This window comes from Oxyura jamaicensis, chromosome 24 (genome assembly GCF_011077185.1).
Source record: "Oxyura jamaicensis isolate SHBP4307 breed ruddy duck chromosome 24, BPBGC_Ojam_1.0, whole genome shotgun sequence".
NCBI lineage: Eukaryota > Metazoa > Chordata > Aves > Anseriformes > Anatidae > Oxyura > Oxyura jamaicensis.
This window is the reverse complement of record NC_048916.1, coordinates 3,519,105-3,527,305: the sequence shown is the minus strand read 5'-3', so window position 1 is coordinate 3,527,305 and position 8,201 is coordinate 3,519,105.

Genomic DNA, 8,201 nt, shown 5'->3' with positions numbered 1-8,201 from the left:
TTCAGATAGGAAGAGATTGAGAAGAAGAAAAAGGGTGAGGGCAGTTTTTGCACAACACAGGGACAGTTCCTGCACAGAACCAGGAAAGAATACACCTACCTTTGTTTTACTTCAAAAACAAAATCTATTTTTTGGACAAAAAAAAAACGAGGAAAAATAAGTAGACACGTTGTTCATTCACAGAATATTCAGGACCCTAAAAGCACTGAGAAATCCAGTGGTTGCTCTGCAAAACCTTTGAACAGAGAGGCTTTTTTTTCCCACTAGTTGAAGGCCAAATCCACAGCAAATTCTTAAAAAAAGAGATTTAGCCTGTTTTCCTCTAATTCCTGGTTCCTGGTAGTTATCATCTCATAAACACAGGACTTCTAAAGAATAGGAGTGTACTATCTCTAAGCACTGCAGGGACAGCCTGGAAAGCTCATTTAGGATAAAATTTTTGTTGAAGCTGGAAGAAGACCTTGAGAAAAAGTCAAATAGATCAACAGACAAGCATCATTGCAGCTCCTTCAAAACAGAAACAATGTGATGTGTGAGACTGAGGCATATGGGATACGGGGAAGAGTCTGTTAATCAGAATCTCACAACACAGCAAAAGGGACTGACAAAACCATAGAGCTGCACGAGAGGATTTTTTCAGGATTTTAAGGCCAAATGGCAGCAGAAGAACTGCAACACCAGATGCTAATCCACGTTCTTCATTGTTTTTCTACAGACATTCTTCCCTTGCATTATCACAAACCATTCAGCCTTGGTCTGATAAACATGTCCTTCCAGTGTCAGAGGGAAGTTTGATACATGGATGCCACTGGCTTGAAGAAAAGCCAAAGAAACCAGGAGGAAACAAGTAATGCAAGCTGGAAAAAAACTCACCAGCAATGGAACAAAAAATAATAAAGAGAGGTTTGAAAGGAAGACTTAGAAAGATGATGCAATATATCAATTTTTAGTATTAGCATATGCTTTTGGCAGAAGAGTAGAAGAATTCTGTCATGGTAATATCTGTAGAACTAGCAAACGTGTCTCCATGCTTCCCTTGGTGCTAAAGTGAGTGGGGAGGAATTGTGGCATCACATTTCCCACATGAATAATCATTTTCAGGGAAAAAAAAGCCATCAGAAACAGCAAAAAAGCAGCTTATGGTCTACAGCAAAACCCTCAAAACCAGCAAATGATTCTGAAATAGTCTGCTCTCATACCTATAAGGTCATTTCTACTTTTAACAAGAGGCACCAGCAAATGTTTCTTTGCATTTCAAACACTGCTTTAGTTCAAAGTTCTCTTCCAAAGGCTAAGAGCAGTATACAACCTAACACGTCTTCCATACTTTGTCTGCCCGTGACTCCAGCACACCAACATTTTCTTTGAGAGGACAAGATGTTCTTAGCAATCTGTTTTACTATACCGATGCCTAAACAGACAGTGCAAATAGCCAAGCAACCCAGAAGACAAGTTAAGAAATCAGAAGATTAATAGCCAAAAAGGGATCCAAGAAAGGCAAAGCCCATGAACACCTGAAGAATGATTCACCATTTCTAAATCAAAGAGACTTTCCAGTATTACATAAGAACTCCAAAACATTAAGGCAAAATGGACAAACATGCCATAGGTGTGGAAAGAATGAATCCTACATTCACTGACTGGCATGCATAATGCTTGTTAGAACGAGTAAGTCTGGGAATTACTGCGTTGGACAACACAGGCCGTTGCATAACAGCATGTGCAGTAAACAGCAGGTAGGACCTCTCCGTCCAGTACAACCATCCTCCACTGACAGAATGGTGTGAGGCTGTAGTGTCTGTTGCAAGTGAACATGGAACTATAGAATCATAGAATTGTTGCAAGTGAGCATGGAACTATCCTCAAACAAAGGCCTCATTTAACCCAGAGGATGTTACTGTACCCACCGAAGTTGACTGTTCACAAGAAGTGCAAAAAAAGGTGGTACAATGCAGCTGCAAATTGATGATAATCAAACAGGTACAGAGGAATCCTCCCTTCAATCTCATAATGGGTTTCTAAAATAAAAGGCAATAGTTATGCCACCCATCAATTCTTATACTTACTGCTGCATTATTTATTGCTTTACTTATTTTGCAAACAAGTCATGATCAGGTTAAAGACGTTCGCTATAGCATGGCATCTTCAGGTTCTAGCTGCTCCCGTATCAAAAATGTTACTGACATTCAAATTAAATTGCAAATCTGGGCAGAATATGCACACTGTGATCCAGAAACTGAAAAACTGAGCTGAAAGAGTCTTCATATTAATAACTGGTAAGGAAGATAATTTACTTTCCTGTTCAGATCTACATACTGCTTTTTCGTTTAGTCTCACAGAGCCTTTATCAGAAGGATCTTTTAACCTTACATAGGTTTCTTACCACTGCATGCATACTACACCATCATTATCTTCTCAGGGTTAGAAAGCATGCAGAAACCATAGCCATGAGCCATGATAAATAATTCTATGCTAACTACTAAAGCAGAAAGAAAATACAATTTCTCCACTCAGTCCTTACTTATAAATTCCTTTACCAGCTCTGCAACTTCTACATGAACAGGCACTGTTCTCCCTCAGTCAAGTAAGTAGCAATAACTCAAAGATATGCAAAGCAGAGGAGAAGATTTTGAAATGGAAGTTACACCTTCAAGCAGGCTGTTTCTTTTCTGGCTACACCTATGTTGCAAGCATGCAAAAGTTAAGTTATTAGCTCATAAACTGAGAAATCTTTCTTTAATACAAAACTGTGCTTTCTTGCTCCAGCCTAAGCCAGACTAGACAGGTCAGATGTCCCCACTGATTACATAGAAATTCACAGCTTTCCTTTACCTCCCTTGTAACAACAACAACTTTGCACAGTTTTCTCTAGTTTAAACTAGCTCTCACCATCTCCCCCTCCTCCCACCTCCAAAAAACCCTGACACCTTTCCCCTTTTACATGCTATGTCACTAGACAATTCCTGCCTTCTGGTCAAGAGGCAGCCAGATGAAAACTGAGAGTTGCCCTAAGGTAAAGTGCTACTCCTCAGCAAATGAGAGAGAGAATTTAAGGACAGCAAAAACTGCTGTGCAACAAAGTGTGTAAGAGCTATTTAGGCAGGAAAATTGCAATAGTTTCTCTGTCCTCAGGTCTGTATCTTGGTCCTGTTAGTATGTTGCTGAAAATTCTTACTTATAAGAATACTTCATACTATCAGTAGGATTTTGTATTGTACTTCTGAACACAGGGCTTTCGAACGGGTCAGTTGTAAGCACTTTAACTTGGGGTTAGGCAAACTTTAAAATGGTAATAAATAATAATGCTTACACCTTCTGCTTTAACTGAGTAAAAGATGAAGTTCTTATGTGTAGCAGGTACAAATTTTCCTATATACTCAAGTGCAAAACTGATTTTGGCAGTAGTAGCAGAGAGACACATAATATCTGAGTGTAGTATGCAGTCTTTTTAGTGACTACTTTATGTAGTCACATTCCCTTCTCCGTAAATCCATTCTGCAGACCTCATGCAGGATTACTCATCCTCTTTCAAAATATTACTAATCAGGAATTCTCAATAATACATTTTTTTAAACCACATAACACGATTCAAGAGCTGATGAATTGTTTGAGAGAGCTTGTGATGTTGAGATTCCACTGAAGACTGGAGGGATATAGTAAAGACTCACATTGCTACAGTGTAGAGAGTGCCTTCGCTGCCATTATCTCAAAGGCAGGGTTTACATTTCTAAACAAAAAAATAGAGCCAAATTATACAATGGAAATTGTTTTTATTACCTTTCCTGGCAGCACCACCTCTAGAGCAAGGAACCTCTTCAGCAGACACTACAACGCTGCTGGCCCATGTCAATCTCTGCTAGAAGAGGAAGGAAAACACAAAAATGAATCTTCTTCCTGCAAACATTTGCAGACAACTGCTGTTCCCACTACAGTGTCAACACTTACTGAAAATAGAAATGATTACAATGATGCTGGATACACACCCCCCATTCACCGTCTGTTTAACCATGTCATTCAATAGATTATTGCCGGAGCGCTGCCACACAAGGAACGCAGGATTAGCTCCCCATCAGGGTAACAAATTCTCAAGGGCCTTACTGGAAATCTGTGATGCATCAAAGTAAATTACTGTGAACACATATGTAAACCATAAGAAGCAAGTCCACACCACACTCACTGAGTACGATAATGATGCCACTTTTGTGCCTTGATGTCTCAGAAATGTCTTTAGCACTACACAACCTGGGGCCTCTTGATTTACAGAGACATCGATGTTCCAATCCCATGCTCTGCCAAAAACTCTCAAGATTACGTTAAGCTGGCTGCATTCATTTCTTCTGATACCAGAGATTTTCAGAGGAGAAATGCCATCTCCAAAGTCATGCCTTATCACACTTGCTTTAACCAGATCACTTAACCAGTTCTTTCCAAAACATTATTTTGCAGTGAATGACTAATGAGTCCAGACCCACCAGTGTGAAAGATCCCCTGGGAGCAGTTATTTTCTGGCAGCCCTACGCACCCCATAATCACTCAGTCCATCTGACTTCCAGGTAACAGAACCAGAAACACAATGTTGTTTGCATTCATAATGACAGTCAATTTCTTGCTCAGACAGTAATTGAATTTCCTACAACTTCACATTGTGAAGTTTATTTTTAAGCTGACAGAACAGTTTTAAGTTGCAGGTGTAAAATTTGAGTCCATAAATGAAAAACAAACACAAATGTGCTAGTTGCAATGGTATTTACCCCCAGCACTGGCTGCCTAACAGATTTGCTGGATGAACCATAACCACTACAGCAATGTGAGCTACCATTCAGCAACGTGAGCTACCATTTGTTCCCTGTAAGATGCTATCTTAAAAGCTCATTTGGCATCATTTACATGCTCACATTACTAACCATGCTATTTAGGAAACAAAGTTCAACTGGAATCAACTTTAGCTGGCTCGATGCTGCAAAATTATTGCAAATTTCAAGCAGAATGCCCACTAGATCTTTCATAGCAGCACGGTATGTTGTATTTAAGGATGAACATGAATTTTCTAGCAGACGTATAGCAAAGCAGCAAGAAACCCACTTATTCTCTTCAGAACTGTGTCTTTTCTCTAACAACCTACTCTGAAATACCACTGGTTTTTAACTAATGCTCCTTTCATTGGAAAATGAATTGCAACAGGAACTGATGCTTTCTGAACAGACTAAAAGACTACTTTCCTTTGATCTGACATTTTTGGAACTGGCGACATACTTTCAATGAAGTGTTTAATACAAAAAATATAAGCAAAAATCCAAAACAAGTGACAGAATGCATTGCTCTTTTTCTTGAAAAACAATAATAAGACCTTCAGCAGCTGATTATATATCACAAACAAAACAGTAATTCCTAAGTACTCAATACATGCCAATAGGCCGAGTGAGAGCACTGGAGCTAGGGTTAACCAGACCACAGTCTTTTATAAGGAAGTTCTGGGGCTCTGCCGTTGGTTATATATCAACTGTATCTCTTTCTCCACTGTCTGGAGATGTTGGCATGATATTCTGCATAGACAGCCATTTCCCTCTTTTTCTAAAGCACTACTTGCTGCAGTTAAATATCTGATCTGTTGCAGGAAAATCTCATTTCCAGCACTCAGACTCTGTACTTCTGTGATAAAGGATTATCCTAATGCCTTTAAACAGTCTCAACTTGAGGGCCACAGTTCCTGTTTCAGACAAGGTTTATTTTCCAAAACCTTAACGAATTTTAATAAAAAAGCAGTTGCCGGCTGATCCCCAAGTAAAGCAAATCCACTGATACCAAACTCTGCTGATGATATTAATGATGTGGATCTGTAAATCTCTGAATGCTTATTTCCTAGAAAAAGAAATGGTCTAAACTTGCAACAGTTCTGCTACTGAGAGGGGTTTCTATGTATCAGAAATATGTGTCAGAGTCCCATGGAGACAGGCACTTTGACTTCACACAACTGCAGGTCATGCCTTTGCCAAGGAGGCAAATCCAAAGACTAGACTTCCTAATTCTGCATTACTGCTTCCCTTGAAAGTTCAGCCCTTACCTCTGCTAGATTAGCAATTACATGGTCATAAGGGTCAAAGTCCCCAGGACTTTGGAGAGCCACTTTGGAAAAAAACAGTAGTAATTGCTGCATTATTTAGGCAGTCAATTTGGTCCAAAGCAATCATTGTTAGCTCCAAAAATGCAGCATTCATTAGATAGGAACAAATAAAAAGGGTAAAGTACAGTGTTTGCTAGCATCTTATGTAGCCAGGGGGCATGTAGAAAGCACTCAGCTGAGAACCAACTGAAAGAAAAGTCTAATTTTTAGCAAGCAAGGCTGAAAGCATGACCTAGTACAGCAAAGTGTACATCAGGTGAAGTAACTGAAGCCCATCCTGCCTGTTTTAAGGTTTTAAAGTGTAAGAGTGGCATGTGTTGTTTAGAAAGGAAAGCCCCACAGTTCTGGCCTGGTCTGTCATGATTTCCACAAATACAGATTACCTGTAGTCCCGCATTCATTTTAAAGGGGACTGAGAGAACTAACCCCTTCTAAAGGCAAGGAAATCTACTAAAATGGATGTAAACCAGTCTGTAAAGTCTTATTTTAGCTAATGCTCAATATTATGATCTTATGGGTCTTTTCCAGCCACCCTTTCTGTGAAGAAATTCTTCCTAATATCAAATCTAAACCTATCCTGGAGCAACTTGGGGCCATTGCCTCACATTCTATCACTTGTCACCTCAGAAAGGAGACTGGCACCCTCCTTGCCGCAAACTCCTTTCAGGTATTTGCAGAGAGCATATCTGCAAATAATTGGCAGAGGTCTCCCCTCAGCCTCCTTTTGAAAGGTTAAGAACAGTAAAGTCCCTCACTTCCAAGTATTTATGAGGGAGAACCACCGGAAGAGCCTGGCCAAGCCACAGCCCTTCCAGGGGAATCATCCTGACCTCGGGAGCACCACAGGTGGCTGGCTGGTGGCCACGCACTCTCTCCAGGCCTAGCAGAGATGGGGAAGGGCAGACAGATTGTGTTCGTCATCAGTAAAGACAACTCACATTTTATTTTTCCCTGCATTCATGGATTCCAAGCTCACAGGAGCCACAGACGCAGCTGGTCTGTCACCAAGACCTTACTGAGGTGAAGTGCGGCCTCAGCTCACCACAGACAGACTCTGCCACCAGTCACCCCCCACCCCTTCAAGTGCTGCCTGAGCATTTACAGCACCCACAGCCAAAAAAAAAAAACAACAAACCTCAGCAGCACAATCAATATTTCTTGCCTATGCAAAGGTACAGTGTGAGGCAGTGTGTCCACAGACACTGCAGGGCTCCACACCGCTGTGCTCCCTGCCCCTCAGGGCTGTCCTGCTCGCCATGGCGGCACCCACATGCTGCTGCGCACCTTGCAGGAGCTTTCTCAATTACATGTTTTCCTAAATAAATACACTTTGAAACAGATGTTTGTCAGTATTTATACTCCAGGTTATTAACTGAAGGAAGAAAGGAGGTTTTTTATCTGGCAAGAATAAAGTACTTCCTAGAAGGAAGCAGCTGTACACCGAAGCCCATTCCCTATCAGCAGTAAAAACACAGTAAGATTTGGAAATGCTGCTAGGATGAGCAATAAGCAAATGCAGCCTCCAGTTCTGCGGGGGCTGTCTTAGGTGCCCTGCAGGCAGACAGCCCTACTGAAGCTGTCTACAAGCACAAAGCCAGCATATGTGCATCAGCAAGACACACAGACTTAAAGCAGAAGCTTTTCTGTGTTACAAGGAGCTTTTAAGATGAACACTGTAAGACACTGTAAGTCTTCCTGAGGACAAAATACAGGCACTTGGGTGTAGAACAGGTAGAACAGATGAAAAACAGTAAAATCGGTAGCAGATTTCTCTGTTAAATGAAGTGGGTTTTGGCTACTGTAAAATCTCTCCCTTGGAAGCCAACAAAGCTATGAATCCTTTATTAAGCAGAAAGAAAAACAGTAATTTTATAATAAATATGATGCAAATAAAATAGTGTTGAAGCTTCTAATGGAACACAATTATTACTAGAACTCTGTTCTTCCAAATTTCACCCCAGGAAAGTCTGCACTAGCTCTTTTTGTACATTGTAGTGTAACCCCACTAGAGATTCAAAAAATTCAGCCCAATCTCATTCCAATCTCAATGTGAAAAGTAAACGGTACTTTATCAGTCACC